At 38.6% G+C, this 19,704-nt stretch overlaps 1 long non-coding RNA gene across 1 annotated transcript in view; it reads right to left on the reverse strand.

Moving 5' to 3' along the window:
- Positions 1–1,993: 1,993 nt before the first annotated feature.
- Positions 1,994–19,704, reverse strand: part of LOC122863427 — a 59,672-nt gene continuing 41,961 nt past the window's right edge. Inside the window, exon 4 of the long non-coding RNA XR_006375007.1 lies at positions 1,994–3,153. This is a non-coding gene — a long non-coding RNA (uncharacterized LOC122863427). The remainder of the gene's footprint in view (positions 3,154–19,704) is intronic.

The raw sequence follows: 19,704 nt of genomic DNA on the forward strand, positions 1-19,704 counted from the left end.
TCAAGATGGTGGCAAAGCTAACAAAAACTGAGATTTATTCATCTCGTATCATTTTGAACTTTAGTGGATCATAACATATCGACAAAGGCCAAAATGTGGCCTGCAATTGACTGGGTCCAGACGTTCGAATCTGCCCGCTCCACCAAGTTAACTGATTCTTGTCTGGCATTGCGACATGAAACAGTGGTTTCTCAAAGCTGCTCAGTGGCGCACGAAGCCCAAAAAATCTGACTTCCTAGTATAAAATTACCCAGATCTTCCGCATTGTAGGGCCCATAGAACAAATGTATCCACTGTTTTACAGCCACTTCTTTCACAATGTAAGTCTATGGAAATAAGTCTTTTTGGGCCCCTGTGCATCACATGACAGACCTGGAATTTGTAACTCCACAGTTTGGCCACTGTCAGTGCCCAATCTGTACTGGCTGCCCGATCTGCTCTGCACATGCACAAAATAGATCCTGTCAGGAAGGTTACCGCAAATGTACTAAAATCAAATATTTCAAATCAAGATAACAAAATGGTTTTTAATCATTGGAAATTTAATAGTTCACTATTATGTAATATGGAATTTACTGAAGTTATAAAAAACCTAACACTTGTCAGTGCCCGATCCATGCTGACACCGGCTGCCCGATCCGTTCTGCACATGCACATACTTATTTCTGCCTGATTTGTACCACACATGTGCGAACATTTTACTTGACAGCCAGCAAGTTTTTTTTTTTCAGCCATCCCGTCTCCTCAACCCATCTCCAACTATCGTAATTATTTAATAAATCTTTTTACCTGCCTCTTCGTCTGTCTTCTGTGCTTGGGTACACTTTTGAACTAACCCTAAAAAATATTTCATCTTCCAGTTGAGCAGGTTCCCCTGTTAGAGCTCTCCTCTCTTTCATCTGTCTTCTTCTTAAATCATTCCTCCACATTCACATGTCTATCACTGGCCTTAAGAATGCACCAAGATAACATTCATACTTTTTTATCCCACGGGGGTTTCGGGTGCACTTACAATAACCAGTTTGTGCAAATGTCTTGCCACAGATACTTTCCTTTGTTTTTAGGACATTCTTTTAACCAATTTGCCCCCCTGCTGCAGCTGGACCTCTGGTTTTGTCTCACAGGTTAAGCAGGTTCTTCAAAGCAAGTACCTTCCTTATACAAAAGGTTGTTTTTTAAAACATTCTTCAACGTTCTACCTCAAAGTAGTACAGGAAAGGGTCAAACCCAAATAATTCCACGAAAAATAAGTACTGTAATAATAAGTACTGTGCCCATAACATCTGGAAAATAAATCCAGGATAAATCCAGAGTATTTTTCACTTACATACACCTACATGAGAAAATACCAAATCAAACAAAAAAAATGTGTATACAAGGTGAAAGTATACATAGTAGTATTGGATATAAATTTCCTCTTGTGCCTGTGATAAGACATGATCGGCCTTTATTGATCCTGAGAGGAGTAATGCAGGTGTTGGACAGAGGACCAGGACAGAAATAAGTACACATAAAAGAAAAGTATGACATAAATTATTAGAAGTTTATGAAATAAAATAAGAATATAAATAAAAATATAAACTGTATAAGAGCAATTAAACTCAAACTTACAAGGCAAGCAGTACATATACTGTATAGTACCCACGAACAGTGTTACACTTAAACTAATACTGCAGTACTGTCTCAAGTGAAGTGACAGTGGTGTGAATAGTATCAGCAAAGTCAGCATAGTACATCTAAGAACAATAGGATACCATCTACTATAACAGCGTACAGCAGAATAATATTTAATATGATTAAGTAATTACACATTTCTCCTTACAGTATTTTCATTTTGATTATAGATTTAGATAATTGCTTATCAGAATAGATAGATAAACAGGAAAAGATAATAAAAAAAATAGGAGGGGGGTGTGAATGTGTGTACCAAATGTTATAGTGACAGTTGTTGAGACATTTCACTCAAAACCACAAATGTCAACCTCATGGTGGCTCTAGAGGAAAAGTCGGGGGATCACCAAAATCATTAGGATTTATCATACGGGAACCATGAATGTCTGTACAAGACTTCATGACAATCCATCCAATAGTTGTTGAGATATTTCAGTCTGGACAAGTGGTGGACCAATTGACCGACATTGTAAAGAGCCATGTCATCAGCATGACTAAAAATTAAAACATGAAATAAAATAAAAGAACTTGTCCTTAAATTCTGTAGTTTAGAATTTCTGATTTTTATGCTACTATCATAATTATTCTTTCAAAGTCGCATTCAGCTGTCTGTGGTGGACTGCACATCTAAAGAATCCTTCCCAGTGCTGTAGTCTGAATTTCTGCTGCTCCACAGCAGAAATCATCCAGCATGTCTTACATGGAGCCTACTTGCTATTTTCACTTGACATCCTCTTTTCTCTGTGAGTAATTAAAGAGCGGGTTTGGGCTCAGGCAGTGACAGGAGGTCCGCTGAGATAGCCAGTGGTCTAATTAGAACCACATATCTCCTTTCTCATCTATAAAAACATAGTCACCCATGCTTTTACACCAGCTGTGATTTAAGTATCCTACTGCAGAATGGGTGTTTAATGAAACCCTTTTTGCTGCAGGAGATTCAAGGGTGTTGAACAGCAAACAATACAACACTCAGGAGAATTAAGGTGTTTTTTCACTTTAGCGTTCTGTCTGAAATTATGATTAATCACCTTGGAAGAAGAGACTTGTAGAAAACAAGCTGTGCCTCTCACTGAACTCACAGACAGTGGACAAGAAATGTGGAACAACATATGGTCACCGTTCAGATGGATGCTGGTTCATCACTTTGTGGTGTTTCGTGTGGATGCTGGGCGGGTGTAACTGATAAAATATTAACCAGGGAGAATATTTATGCATGTTTTCATTTATACCCGACAGGCTTCTGTTGTCAAGGAAGTGTGAACTGATTCATTACACTGGAGGATCATGTTTACTCAGCTCGGCTCTGTATTATTTCTCATTCACAGCCCCTACGGTGCCTATGCTCGTTCTCGCTGAACGCGGTTACAGTCAACTGCCAATCTGTACTCTGTTGTGCGGGGTTTGCCTGCTGACAAATGGCCCGGAGGAGAGGTCCAAGGAGAGTCCTGTCAGAGCCAGTCAGCGCTGTGCTGCCGCAGCAATCTGAGGAGATATGGGGGGGAAGACAGATGGAGATGTTGACAAATATATCCTTAAAAAGTTCTTTAAAAAGCTCAAACATGCATAGGTTCAGTCCCTGCAACAGACATTCAATCCATTTATGTGAAAATATACTTCAACAAGAAGCAGCATGAGCTGATTATTCAGGTCAAAACTGCTGAGTCTGGTTATGATCCAGAGAGAGAGAGACAGAGAGCAAAAGGTTCAAATGGAGACTTGATGTTTGGCACAAGGGGAATAAAGCCTCTAATAATCCCATAATGTGAACGTGAGCTGTATTCCTCAATGCTTGATTTCAATCAGGGGATTATTACCAGAGGAGTAAAAGGGTAATAGGCTGGGCTCAGATACAGTAGATACTACTGCCAAAAAGAAGCACAGCTTTCACAGCCAATTTGTTTCCCCAACATCAGTGTTTAATTTGTTGACCTGTCGTTAGATTGAAATGTCAAATGATAGCTTTCATACACAAAAAGCAGCTCAAAGTGCTTTACAAATTAAAAAAGAAAAGCGCAGACAATTTAAACAACAGTTAAAATATTAAGTACAATAACTGATACAATGCTTAAACACAGTGGTGGAAAGTAATTAAATAGATTTGCTCAAGTACTGTATTTAAGTACTATTGTGAGTTTCATTGTGCAGACTCCTGGTTAGTTTGTCCTGTGTAGACAAAAATACAACTTGAACTGAGCTGAAGTGAACTGAGCTTCTATGTACTGTGCTACTTACTTAAATTACTTCACTACTTTACTATTCTTAAAATACCATTTTACTCCACTAGATTTATTTGGCAGCTACAGTATTCTTACTTAAGTTTTTCATACAAAATGTGTTATAGATTAAACTACACAATTAAGAAGTTAATGTATAACACTCTGAAAGGGACCAGTGTGCACAATGAGTAGTTTTATGTTTGATACTTTGAAGTATTTATGTACGTTTACTTAACTAAAAGCTTAAATATAGGACTTTTACTTGTAATTCACATTGTGGTATTACAACTTTTACTCAAATAAAGGATACTTCTGTCATTATACCCAAAATGAAACTAAATGTACATTTTACAAAGTGTGATGCGTGTTTGGATTATTTATATGTTTTGTGTTTGACTGGATAGCAGGGCGGCAAAGTAAACAGCAAAACAGTCCTTCATCCAGTTCAAGTAGCTGCTGCTGATGCGTCCTTGAGCAAGACACAGAATCTCTTTGAGGCAGAGGCAGAGTTGGAAAGTCACGCAGAAGTGAATCTCTCCTCTGGGAATCAAGCGAGTCTCAGTGAAAAAGAATTTACAAAATCATTTTAGGGATATTTCTGCTTCATCCAATGCAGCTCAGTGAAGAGACAGGACAGGGGGGTTGGCACGTCCTACAGCAAGGACTCACATTTAAATCCATGATGTGCTGAGTACAGTGCTTTCACCTTAATATTGCTGCTCCACCCTGATATTGCGCATTATGAATCATTTCATTGTAAACATCCTGCAGTAGTACTCTAAATTCCAGATTTGGAACAGCCTGAAGTGGTTTGTGTGTTGAAAACACTGCCTTTGTGCAGAATACTACTGAAGCTACTCTGGTGGGGAAAAGCACAGACACAGCAGCAATATCACAGTCAATGTTTTATAACAGGGACAAGGCAGAAGAAGTAATACATCCATAAACCCTCCCTCTCACCTTCAAACAAATGTAAGTACACAGGGACACATGCACATTAACATGAACTCTCTCACACACACACACCCCTCTTGGCCTGCGTTGCAACTCTGTGAAAAGATGTCTCACTCCAGGGGTGCAGTATTGCACTGTCAGAGGTGTGTGACAGATATTAATGTCATGGAGGAGCATGATGGATGGAATTCCTTTATGATGTTGCTTTCTATCTCCGGCTCTGTCTCCCAGAGCCTGGCATGCAGCAGACAGCCCTTTAATGAGCTCTGGAAACATCCATATCCGCTGACAGCCCTTCCTTAGCGGCCTCTTTGCCTAAAAATGGTCTGACGGGCACTGACTCCCAGGAAAATGGGGGAAGTCTATGACAGAACACCCAGACGTCTTGTACCCGGCAACAGGAAACATGGAGTAAATGAGTCCTTTTTTTTTTCTTTAATTATGAATGAGAATGTGATAGTGGCAGTTTAACACATGCTGTGTTCTATTCAAAAGAAAAGTATGGCGAATATCCTAAATCATGTCATTTTTCATTATATCTTGGTCATGCTTTAAGTTTAATGACAGGAACACATGATAGAGCTCTGATGAAAAATGATGACACCAGCTGTTCATTTATTAGACACAGATAAGTATCAGCATGTTTATTCTGTCTTGCTCATATCATACCCCATAATATTGATTCTGTAATATTTTTTACAACAGCATTTTCTCTATAATTCATGTTAATTATGCTGAGAGAAGATTGTGAAACTGCTGGTTGATAGACAGTGTTGTTAATCAGTTGTTGATAAGTGTCTGTACTGATTACCTGTCTATTAAATAAAAATGGTTACTGATTAGAAGAAACAGAAGTTGTTTAGCTACTGATTGCTACCTCCATTACTTCTAAATATAGGCTTCTGCATCTCATAAATACGTTTATATAAATAGAAACATGGTGATTTCTATAATTAGGTCCATACTAAAAACATTAAGATACTGTAATATACTTTTGTTTCAGTGCTAATTATTACACTGCTTTAATGTCACATCAGTGTAAGGAATCTAACATTTACAAGCTCTTTACGAAGATTAAAGGAAAACATATTACATGAGGTAATATCTCCTACCAATACATTTGTTTTGGTGAAACAACATGTAATATGAGATATACAGTAATTGCAGACAAAGAGAAGAGAGGAAGATGAAAAAGTTCTTGATAAAAAAAAGTAAGGTAAAAATGTGTCATAAGCCATAGAGTGTGTTATTGTGTGTAATTACCGAACAGCTCATGCCAGTGTATCATGTAGCAGCGTATTCAGTCTTTGTGTGCTCTAAAGCAGAAATTTCACGACTCCTGCCTGTGGCTCTTCAGTTCTACAGTAAAACTGAGCTGACACCTAGTGGTGGAAATAGTTACCAGCTACTGTACAGTGCTACTCTCTTTAACCTTAAAGTACTTTATTGATCCCAGTAGGGAAGTTCTCCTCTTGTTCACCATCCTCCACGCTGATCAGAGGTCAGGATTAATTACAGAACAGCCTCCCTGGAGCTAAAGAGATTCAGTGTCCTGTCGAAGGACAAATCAGCAGGGCTCTATGATGCAAAAGACTTGGTTCTGTGGTTGAAGGACGTATCCCCCAAGAAAAAAACCTCCCCCTGGTGCCCCAGGAATCCATCTCTGGTTATTTGAGGTAATTCATGTAAATTAACTGTTCTGTTACTGTTGTCACTGCTTTAAGCATTTCTGCTTCATTATATTTTGAACATTTACCATAATAATAATGATATACAGCACCCAGTTTTACAAATGGTGAAAAAACACTAATTGTCTATGTCCATGATTGGACTACACTCACTGGATTACTTATGCACATTGCAAGGAACACAAACAACAATTCGCACATCATTGTGGTGTCACCTCTCAGCAAGTCGTGGGACCAAACATACGCATTTAAAAAAAAAAAAGATTTTCTTTTTAAAAAGTTTGATAGTTGACGGTAGAGACAGGAAAGAAATGTGGGGAGAGAGTGAGCAGGATGATATGCAACAAAGGTCCCCAGCCAGAATTGAACCAGAGTTGTTGCGATCACAAGATATGTGGCTCAGGCCATGGGGGCACAGGCTTATATATTTATAAAAATACAACATATCAGACTTTGTCAGGGATATAATGATAAAGCCTGGACTTATCTCCATCGTTGTCCATGCATGGTTTTCACTGGACTGTAAGGGTATGAAACATTGTAATCAGTAAAGTAACTAGTAACTAAAGCTGTCAGACAAATGTAGTGGAGTATAAATATAAAGTTGCATAAAGTGGAAATACTCAAGTAAAGTACACGTACTTAATTACATTCAACTTCTGCACATGAGCAAAAAAGTATTTTCAGAGAGCAGACAAGGTAAAAAAGTATCAAAGACACATGAAAAAGAATGATATTATAAAAGACAACGGTTGTGAAACAAGTTTAAGATGCAAAGAACAATGACATGTAGATGACGCATAAGACATACTGTATATTAGAAGACATACGTTACTGTATATCAGAGGCAGTATAGGCTTATTCTTATCTCATCATTTTCCATTGTCAGCTCTAAGAAACACAAACATCATTCATCGATGCTTGGCTCACAAAGACTTAATGAGAATCATGAAAAAATGATAAAACACAAATTAATTTCTTAAATCTGTTTCTCTGTCTTCACTGTGCTCATTAAAATATATTGCTGGAAACAAAGATGAATCATATATAACACAAGATGGCACTATAGTTCTACAGGTGATCTTGCTGTTTTTCTGAGCCTCATGTGCTCAGTGTGAGTGTTTCACTGGCTTTTCTGTGTGAGGGATTCTGTAAATGTACACAGCATACATTTTTTTTTTCATAGTTCTAGTAAAAATTTGTTAACGCTGCCCCAGCAGCCTAGTTTTTCTAGTTCTTGTCTAGCCTTACTATGTAGTCTGAAGGACAACCAGGCATTAAGAATTCTGTGCCTGAGCTGCACAGCCCCATGCTCAGTGGAGATCAGTAAAGCGTATAGCTATTTCCTTTCTGCAGGATATTAACACCTGCATATCTGTCCATCACAGGCCTCACACCTCAACAAGTGAAATCATCCACTTCCTGTGAGCGCCCTCTCACTCACCTCTCTGCTTTATTGTTCATCTCTGATGTGTGACGGCGTGCATCTGAGAATGTCTCTATGCTGACGCATGATTGGTAGAGCCCCCCTGCTGCGCCCGTCTTCTCCAGGAAGTAGGCATTTCTGCCCAGTTCCTGTCTTCCTCACTGACCCCACAGTCAAACATGTGCATATTTACAGGCAGGGGAGCGGCGGGGGGAAACACTTTAAATTCAGATAGAGGCTGAGCCTAATGGCTGCATTGGAGGGACAGTGATATTTGTTGATTTGTGTTTGATCGTACCAGGAAGACATAGAGAGAGTAGAGATTGTAGGTAGGAGAATAAAAGCATGGCAAGAGTGGCAAGGTTGTCAGAGGAATCACTGGGTGAAAGGGGTTAGAGACTGTAAAAAAAAGCAATACAGCCTGGTTGTTCTGTCTTCCAGATTCAAGGAATCATGTGTGTAATTGCTAGAGTGCAAGATTGGCTGTATGATTGCACAATTATTCCATGTTCAGCATTGACTGTATCAATCAATAATCTAGAAAACCAATCACAGCCCATAAATTGAGAATCAAGCCTCTCTGTATCTGTGGACCACAGCTCTTCCTCTCTTCCTCTCTTCAGAACCAAGAGTGGGTCCATCCTCTTGTTCCTCGTCCATAGAAGAGAGGAAAGGGCCCAGGCGCTGGAGGCAAGAGGGTAAATATTTGTTTTGTGGTCTCTCTGTTGAGCTCCAGACCTCTGTGTGCCTCTTAAGAAAACTTTCTCCCGCACGGGAGCAACCAAAGCAAACAATCCCACATCACGCCGTCTGGCTCGCCGTGGACCCTCATGTGTTTGTTTGTTCAGACAGCCGCCATGACAGACGGATGAACACTGGGAAGGAAGAAATCTGAAGGAAGAGAGGAGGAACAAGCATTGGAGAGTAGAAGGAGGAGGAGGAGGAGGAGGTCGGGCTGTTACATGAGATAGAGGACTGATAGAGGACTACACCACAGATGGTGTGCTTGTCCTATTCCCAAAAGCTTTGCTCTATGTAGACATGGGTCGAACAGTATTTAAAAATAATTCTTAGCATATGTTATAACCTGCTTGGTGTCTGTAGAAGATGGAATGCACCACACAGGACAAACAAAAGTGAGAGAATTGCTTTGGCAACTTAAATGTCTCTTTCTCATGCCAATAAAGCCACATTGAACTGAAGATTTAGACAGAAAAGTGACAGTTTGGGATCCTTCACTGTCACTGACAACTTTATAACTATTTAAAGGGTCCTTATGCATGGGGCCTTCACCCTCACCATGCTTGAAGTAGGCTTAAACAAAAATATTATTTTAGAAATAGTAACATCTACTAATTGGCTGCAAATTTAAGAGATTTACTTAGTCAACATATTTCATTCTGAAGCTTGTCATGTGAATAAGTTAGATTTAAACTAGTATCTTAAGGAAACTATCCATCTGTTTGTGTGTGTGTGCGTCTTTGCATCTATACACATTTGTGTGTGACTCCCTCCTCCCCTCAGCTCAGGCCCATTTTGTTGTGTGTGTGTGGGGAGCAGAGGGATTTGCAGAAGCAGATCAGAGGACGCTGTAGAGGCTCACTGAGCACTGGGGTGAGATTAGCTCCCTCACAGAGGAATCAAACTGACCTGGGAGGCATGCCATCAGAAGGACAGATGGATAAGAACTATTGACCTGCTGACCTGCATCAGATTCTCACTAACTCATGCTAATTCGCATGCAAATGGGTACAAATACGCCTCTCTGACTTTTTCTCCCTTTCTCTCTGTCAGTTTCTCTCTCTTTTCCTCTTTTTTTACTACTTGCACTCATATTCCATAACACATACTGTGCATGCATACAGAGACATACAATACATATACACAGAGACATAAAAACACACACACCAACATGCAAACACATTCTCCCTTGTGGCGTGCCCTCATGGTGGTCGGTTGCACTTCTAAAGGCTTAATCTGTTGGTCCCACCTCCCTGGTTAAGAGAACAAAGGCCCCTCTCCCCTGACACAAAGGGAGCTCACACACCCCTACACACACGTCCGATTTCAGCCCCAGACAGACCACCCATCCTTGAAGACCACTGCTTCACACAGAGAGGGGAGACAGCAACAACGGCCGTGTATCAATGACAAGAGTGTCGAGCAACTCCACTTACGTCGTTCCAGACATTAAAGTCTCCTTTCCATTTTTCCCAGAGTGGGCAGTTCACACACTCTTTGGGGGCATTTTGTTTTTGTGGTAGAAAAGGCGATCAAGGGACACCATGTTGAGGAGTCCCTGGCAGGCTTTGATCCAAAGGTTTGCTGGGATATGTGGTCTCAGTGGTGGAGAGATTTGATTGTCTCACCACTGAACAGAATTATCGCCATTCTTGAAAAGAAAAGGATCAGATAGCCATTTTTTCTTTAAAGAGCAGCTATTCACTACAACTACTTTAAAGGTCAGTAGATGCTGTATTGGAAGATGTCAGTCAAGCTTAAAATGACAAAGTTTTTATTATGCAGCCAATCACACACACTGTTGCTTGCTGTGTTGATTCAGTTTTCCCTGTGCTATTTTTTTTTTGTGTAATTGCATACTTTTTTGTGTAGGCTGATGTCATAGGGAAGTTACCATCCCTGCTCCAGTCTCTGCTAACCGGCCAGCTATGATCTGTTCATAATAAATGCCAAACAACACTGTTGGGCCCTTTAGAATAGTAAGGTGGATGAGAACAACAATTATATTTACAAAACATCGTCTTGCGATCCAACAGAGGCTTCAGGGGTCACACTATGTAGCTAAAATAGCAAAGTAGGGGTGGCACGGTGGTTGAGTAGTTTAGGATGCACAACGTAACTCTGACATTGCAACTTCAATTTCAACTGGCAACCTTTACATGTCATCAGTCTCTCAATACTGACATACAATCAAATAAAGGCAAATTGCCATAAATATTTAGAAAAAATCTTTAGAGCAATACTTAAACATTTTGGGAATTATGCATATTAGCTTCCTTGCTGAGAGTTAGATGTGAAGAGATTGAATCCATACTCGTATCTGTAAGCCGCTTAGCTTAGCTTAACATAAAGACTGGAAACGGGCGTAACAACTAGCCTGGCTCTGTCCAAAGGCAACAAAACCCGCCTACCAGCACCACTAAAGTTCGCTAACAAACAGGTTACGTCTTTTATGTTATACATACAATAAGGAAGTAACTGTGCCCAGCCAAAAATAGTCCAGCACAGCACATAACCCCCCTAAAACCACAACTTTTTCAAAAGCTTAAACAAACGAGATATAATTAGTGAGCTTTAGAGGTGCTGATAGCTAGCTGTTTACAGTCTTTGTGCTAAGCTAAAGCTAACCAGCTGTTAGCTGTAGCTTAATATTTACTGTATAGAGATGGGAGTGGTATCAATCTTATCATTTAAATCTTGGCAAGAAAACAAATGAGTGTATTTCCAAAAATGTCGAATTATTCCTACTATTTTGTCCTTGAATATCAAAATGCACATTTGGATGCCAGCTAGCCATTTATTTTCTGTTTTAGTACTGTAGACACATCACCTTGGACATTAAGACTCAAAATCATAGACAAATATCAGACACTTAACTCCTGTGGGTGCTAAACTTCATTGCCAAGTACATATAGCATTTGAGGTCATCGTTTCCCACAAAATATCTATGTTGTTTACTAGTTTCTCCTAAATTAAAGTAACTACAAATCCTTGCACATCAACTAAATTCTTTTCATACAACTCCAGCAGCAATTTTCTGCCTTGTCAGTCCCTGTCAGTATCTGAGGAAAAACTGCCTGACATGGATCATGTTTTACCACATGCTTTAAAATTGTTTTTAACTTTAAGACAGAATCCAGTTATTTCTGGATGTTCACATGTGTCTTAATGATTGAACCAACTATCCCAGCAGAGTCTCTTCTGGGCCCACATGCTGGATATTCCCCCAGGGATCATGCCAGTGTGTGCCATCAGCCTTATACTGCACCACTGGCTGAGTAACTCCATTTGTTTGAGCTGAGCTTTCTTCCCGTTTACTCACAGCCTCTGCCGAGTTGCCAGCCAGATCTCCATAATCTGCAAACAATTATCATATTTGCCTCAGCGGACGACTCAGGTTTTTGTTTACTGATTCAAAATTAACAATTTACACAGCTGGGTTTGTAGCGAACACCTTTCTTGGGTGGCAGCACTCCATTTGGAACCAGAACAGGAGGGTTGATGTTTGTGGAGATAAAAAATAAAGGAGACATACACAAATGACTCTTTGACAAATTGAGAAAATATTGTGATTTTTCATATGAATAAACTTAAACAATTCTATGAAAAAATGCTATGAAAATAAACAACTTATGGACAGAGACAAAAACTGGATTCAATAATTCAGCTTTCACTTTAGTGGCCAGTGGGATTGCAAAATACACCAGCAGCATCAAAATTTGTGCACATTTAGAAAGTGGATGATGTTAATTCTCCTTAAAAATTTAGCATAAATGTCTTTAACAATCAAATTGCTCACACTCATCTCTTAATGTTAAAATGACTCAAACAGAAAGACTTCACCAGAAAACATGGAAGAAGATACGTTTATACGATAATGGTTGGAAAAGTTTAGCAAGTGGGTTGAATTCTATTTTATTTATTTTCATGAGCTAGACTTTTTTTGTGTCAGCTAGTGAGCAATAATCACTTCCTTGTGTAAACCATGTTAAATGAGGCATAGTTGCAAAGGTCATAAAACTGCCAAATCACAGAGAGAAATGACTTCTTAAGCTCAAGAAAAACAGATTTGAATTCCAAGTAGGGCTGGATATCATTTGAAATGTTTTGATACCAGTGTCAATAGAGAGTTTCGGTACTGATACCAAACAATACTTTTTTTGATACCTTACATTGAGTAACAATAATACACAGTTCTTAGAACTTTAGCACACCAGAAATTCAGAAACTCTGACTTTGAAGTGAACACATGTGATTGACATTGTGCAGGATTTTTTGTTTATGATTTCACAGTTAGATGCCAAAACTTGTGAAATGGATTAGTGTTTAACTTTGTCGGAATTCAAAGCACATACAAGATTCTTCCCAAAATACAGTCTAAAATGATCAAAATTATTATTCAAATCAGGAAATATCTAATTAAGGACACAGTAAACAAGAATCTGACCAAGCATTAGATGCCAAGTTTTGGTACTTAACAGTTTTTGATACTCTGTGCTAGAGCCAGAAAAAAAAACCCGAAATAGTCATTTTAAGCAAAACCACAATGTTTCCCTAAACCCAACCAAGTCATTTTTGTGCCTAAACCTAACTAAACCTTCACCATAGCGTTGTCACATCATAAAACTGATTTATTTTTCAACAGTGACTTGTAACGGTTTTGGAAGGGACAGACAATTGATGTGACTAAAATGATGCCGATAGGGGCATCAGATCAGAAGACGCTTCTATGTGTCATTCAAGAGGGCATGGACAAACAACGTATTTTGTAGTTCAATTTGGATGACTTCTCACTAATTCCAACATTTCTCTTCTCAAATTTAATGCATTTATAGTAATCACTGCATTTTCTGGTCAGCCCTGCAAACATAGTTCCATTATTAGCAGAATATTTAAACCACTTCACACTCTTAGTGACTTGCAAGCTCCAGAGTCCAGAACGTAAATTCAAGAACTGTCTCCCTGTTGATGTACACAATGTGACTGTGTTTTTTCTAATCAGAGGTTACTTTGCCACCACACTGATCATTAGTTTTAACTGGAATGGAATACCAAATGGCTGTGAATTACAAAACAACAAATCTTTCAGTCATACTTTTACATACTTCTGTTTAGGTTATTTAAATTCACTGGGGCTCACAGTACTGTCAACTATCTGCCACCAACAAGCCAAAACAAACTGTAAATGTATTTGCCAATGCTGTTTGGCCAACTGAGAAAGGGAAATTGGACACTGGGTATACAGGTATTATGCCAGCTCTGCTGATTGTGCCAAGTCATAAATCTGAGTGTTTGGCATGCAACTTCCCGTATCAACCAGCAGATCTATTGCTTAGGCTTTGAGATTATGTAAAAACATGCACTCACTCTGGTCTGCTGAGCTGCAACTAGCTGAAGTTAGGGAGAGGAGGAAGAAGGCATGGGAAGAGAGAGGAAAAGAAAGAGGAATGGGTGGCAACAGAGACACAGAAAATTAAGCTCAAGAGAAAATGAGACAGCATGAAGAACACCTAGCAATTGTAATTATTAGCAACACCATCGACCCATTCCACTTTCTCACCCATCTATCTTCCTTATACAAATGGAAAAATCTCACTTTTTACACATTAACACTTGTGTTTCCCTCATGTCGCCCATTATTGCATCGGCAAAGCTAAGCTCTGGTGAGTCACACTGACATCTGCTTGGTAATTACACCAGAGAACTCATTCACCCTAAAGTGTTCATGACTGGTCATTTTAAATTACCACTAGCCTCTCTACTTCTCATATGTTTCCTCAATGCTTTAATCCTTCTTTTCTTGTCTTTTTTTTTTTAAACAGGTCTTCGGTTGGTGATCACTTCGTTATTGTGTTTTTGCCATTCTCCCCACTCAACATCAGTCTCCCTCATATGATGTTTATTTTAGAGTGAAATGTGCATTATGGTGTTGGAAGGTCTATCTTGGAAAATACTGAAAATTGCATTCTAGTTAGCTGGTGTCTGACAGTGTGTCACCACAGCGGCTTGTAAACCCCTGTATTCTTCGTTGGTGGTGATATTTATAGAGATACATTTACGTTGGCAGTTTCTCAATATGCCTTCGGATTATTTCAAAATGTCAGTGAATCTGTGGACACACCCTTGGGAGTTGGCTAATATTTTCACACAGGCAAATTTTAAGGGTTTAATTAAGTGACAGAACATGTCATTACCAACAAGTTTGAAAGAGGAAGAAAACTGGAGGATGGACTAGAAGCTTTATTTCTTGTTATAGGTTTACAACGTCTCTTTCATCTATGTAGAAATGGCTTCTTGAGTTACTCAACACCTGGGACAATTTCAATCACTGCTGAATGCTGAGTCATAAAACCAAAATCAAGCAGCTGACGAAGACTCATGTCATCACTACTATATGTTCAGTTAGTACGATTTTTTATTCCTTTGAGAGGCTGATATCACTGCAGGTCAATAAGTCCTCACTTGCTATGATTGATTCCATTCTCATATCTGTCTGGTAAATATAAAGCTACAGCCAGCAGATGGTTAACTTAGCTGAGGATAAAGAGTGCCTGATCAAGAAATAGTCCCAAACATAACCCCCCGCAAAAAAAAAAAACCAACAATAAAAAAAACACAAGGCATTGTTTTTTCACTTCGGTTTTTGTAGAGATTAGAATTAGACTGATTAGAGTGATATTGGTCTTCTCATCCAACTCTTGGCGAGAAAATGAATAAGCATATTTCCCAAAATGTCGAATTATTCCTTCAAACATTGTATCCGCTCTGGTGTTGCTACTAAAGTCAAAGACTGAGGTAGTTGTGGTGAAAACTCAGGTGTTAATGAATGATCTATAATATAATTTGGCAAATAAGCTTCTTTGCTGTTTTATTCCGAATTAGATAAGATCAGTATCAGTTTGACTGACGTGTTTAGCCTAGCTTAGCAGAAGGAAACAGGAAAGAGGTCAGTATGCTTCAAACAAAGTGCTGGTCAGATCATCTGACAGCGTCTGAACTCCCACCCCCCACACCTTTCCAATGTCATAATTGAAGGGCTGTGTCTGACAATCTGTCTGAAATCTTGTCATCTGACTATGGATAAGATGGCAAATATAAATCCCAAAATGCCAGCATGTGCACAACTTTTATGTTTAGTATGACATTGCAGGAAAAGATTTGCAGTTATGTGAATAAAAAAGGGTTTTAAATAGACTGTTGGCAAAGATTCATGCTGTTTACCGTGACTTCCATCCCACACACTGATTCTTGGCTGAGTCTGCACCCTGAGAGATTGGAAGATTGATTATGGAGGCCTGTGTGTGCGTCTCATGTAAATACATGCTTGTCTTCTTCCTCATCACGGCCGTTCCTCAATCCAAACCTATGAGCCACTCTTTCCAGGAGCACAGTCTATTATTTTCTGGCCCAATTGCAGGGTTTTCATGCTTTTCCTCATTGCATTCCAGGATAAAACGAGGTGAAGCTGACATCTCTGTGCCCTCTAAGTCTGAAATTGGGTATGTGAACTTGGGAGCACACAACTCCAGTGTCCTCCAGCTTATTAACAATTTTTGTACATGTAGCATTTATTATCTAAATGGCATGTTGCGTTCATATGGCTTAGTTTCATAGTTAATAAACCACTGTGATACAGTCTATAATACAGACTCTAAACCTGCCAAACCTTCAGAAAACGTCCAGAACTATGCAATATGTATAATATATGAACATTAAATGCTAAAATAGTTGATAATAACATAAATCAGCTGATCACTTCTCTCTGTAATTTAACTTGTGTTGAAAGAGATATAAATGTTTTGATTAAAACAGGTTTAATTGGCTAAAAGCAGAACCACTGTTTGATAAAAAAAAAAAAAAACAGTCTTGATCTGACAATAGCCTTAATTATTTATCATAAGTCTGTTTGCTATTTGTCATTCCATATTTGCAACGGTGTGAGCATTTGTTAAGCTACGCACTGGTTAAACTGTCAAGCACTGGATATGCCTAAAGGTCTTCCCAGAACTCCTGATCAACACAATCCCTTTTGAGAACGCTATTAGCGTGCACAATTATTGCCTCATCATACATTTTGAGCGTAAGTAACGGTGGAAGACGGGAGAATCACATAGGGTCCGAAACACTGCAAAGATGCAACCAGGGCAAATTTCTCCAAACTGTATTCTACAGAAAAACATGGACATTGTGTGTCATTACCAACAGAATTCTGAAGAAATGCTTTGAAGCCTAGATTTGGATTTATTGCGCACTGCCATGATAAGTGAGTGGCACTATGGTGGGTGTAATAGCTTTAAACATTAACAAGAAAACTCCCCAAAACATTCAGTAATGCTTGAATTTCCTCATAAAGATTTATAGTAGTGTTTATGCATTAAATTCTGAAGGACATTTGTGAAACTTGATCCGTAGGACAGTTTATTCTTTATGACCTGGAACAAAGCTGTTTCACAGGTTAATCATTTGGATATACGCGTAAAATGCTCTGAAAAAAGACATAAATATTATATTTTTAACTATTACACAGAAATATGGTTTAATACTTTATTCTACAACACCAAATGCTCGAAACGTTGAAAGGAATTTTATTCTGATATCTCAGGTAATCTATCTCTGCAATACTACAGTCATAACAGTTTTAGTGCAGTGAATTTTAATGAAGTTTATTATCATTTTCAAAATCAAACTTTTCTTTTAGCAATTTGAAATTTAATTAAATGACTGAGGGTGAGACTAAAATCTTCAGGTATTTGGTGGAAATTATAATTTAAAAAAAACAATTAGGCAGTGGTTATTCATACACAGTGTCAACATTTCTTTTGTGAAATGAGCACAAATTCGAAAAAAACAGATGAATTAACTGAATTATGAATTTGGATCATGTGACAGGATATTAAACATGTAATTTCCTTCTAATTTGTGGTGAAAGAATCAATAAAAGAACGTTCATTAAGATGAGGATTAAAGTTTGGATGAAATAACTTTGGTTATGGTTAGGTAACAAATACAAAGGATTTTGGTCATAATTATATAAGAAACTTTTACTGAAAATCATAATGTTATTCAGCAAACTTCCAGACATGAGTTGACAGTTCAATCCAGACTTGAAGGCAGTGTACTAGCCTGTCTTTGCATATTTTGCTTTGCTAAATCTTGAAGGTTATTTATAGAAAAACTGATTTAAATGGGTCAGGGTTGGGATTCAAGGGGCCCCACACTGGACTTTTCCTTTTAGACCCCAAATTACACCCCACAAGTCCACACCTATTGAGCACCATGGCTGGGCCAAACCAGAACATGCCTAAGCAGTTTCTGTATAAATGTGTTGCTAAAGAGACAATATAGTGTTGAATATTCTTTTGTTTCTATTTTTCCCACTGACAATCTACTCTTTCTACTATCTCGGCTGATAATTAACCTCTACGTTTTAAATCATATTTGCTTCCGGTGGTTCCTTTTGTGTAAAACTGTAAAATCAATCAAATAAACGCTGCTACTTTAGCTGTCAGAATAATGTTGGTTCTTTAGCCGTACAAAGTATAGGTGTGACTAGAGGGCAGTCTTGGCTTTGTCAGGCGAATTGTAAGCTGGACTGTGTGTGTTCCAGTGATTTATTCACCTCCCCTGCTGAATGCCATGTAGTGGCTGGACACCCTGCTGGCTGCAATGACAGGCTCCATAGCAATCTGCCAGACACACAGCAGGACAAGACAAGCTCCCAGCTTCTGTTCTGTGTCTGGAACTGCATATCTATCCTATTGCTTTTCTCTCCAACATCATCTTTCTCTCTCTCTCTATTGCTTCTCTTGCTCACTCGCTTGCCCACTTTGGTTCAGCATTTGCATCTTTTTTAGCTTCTGGTTACAGAGTTGCAATGTTAGACTTTTTGAACAGAGATAAATCACCTTAACTACATGTTGGACTTTTGCGCCGACCAGTGAATAATGATGTTTCTACTGCGTAGCGGTGCTAACTATAGCATTTCCATCTGTCATCATTATCAATAAATCTATATAAGTATAATCAATATAAACACACAGTGAGATTCACAGTATCTACTCTGTATTCTACATTCTGCACTACCAGGTGTTTTTATGACACTTAATTCATTTTGATTATTGACTTTAAAGTTTCATATACAATACCTTGTGAAATGCATGTTGGCTATTATCTTTCTTTTGCTCCTAAAATCATTATCTTAAGGGACATTAAGGTGGTGAGGACAATGTCTTCTCTGAGGAAAGCAACATTTGGAAAAGAGAAACACAAATGCATGTAAAACCTGGAAGCAGTTCATGGGAGTAGAATATAAATGAGCATGAAGGCTAAAGTGAAATATTAAAAAAAAGAAAAAAATTATACTTAAATAAGTACGCCTTCCATATACGTCTCTCTTTCTCCAAGACATACGACAAACACACATAAAGACACACACAGCAAATCAACACTCATTGGCACATTCATCCTTATGTCTGTGTGATTTATGCCATGGAAAACATGACGCCAGCACTGTGCATAACCCTTCCCCATTCTCTCCACTCAGTCAGCCATCGCTCTCTAACGACAGATCAATCACTGCTACCATATGTGGTGATGTCATGTTCCTTGAGAGTGAAAGGGAGGGGCCTGTCGTGCCCATCTGCTCTGGTTTGTGGAACATTCCAGTGCTTTAACATTTGCATGGCTGTCAGACAGACAATAAAACCTAATCTCTCTCCACTGAAGAGAAAAAATTAAGCTAGAGTGAAATAACAGATCTTGAAAAAGGTATATCTCTATCTTCTTAAATGTAGGAAATGGAGGATATGTCTTGATCTGCTAATATGTAGTTTATTTTGCACATTTGCAGACTTCAATAAACCTGAATATGACAGAAGTGTAGTTCCATATCTATGAGCCACAATATTAGAGACTCATTATGGAATATGATGATCATTTTCTTGAGTGCATATGCTCTTTGTTTTCTTTTTAACATCAACACACTAAATGAAAATATTCATCACACTTA

Source organism: Siniperca chuatsi, linkage group LG16 (genome assembly GCF_020085105.1).
Source record: "Siniperca chuatsi isolate FFG_IHB_CAS linkage group LG16, ASM2008510v1, whole genome shotgun sequence".
NCBI classification, from domain to species: domain Eukaryota; kingdom Metazoa; phylum Chordata; class Actinopteri; order Centrarchiformes; family Sinipercidae; genus Siniperca; species Siniperca chuatsi.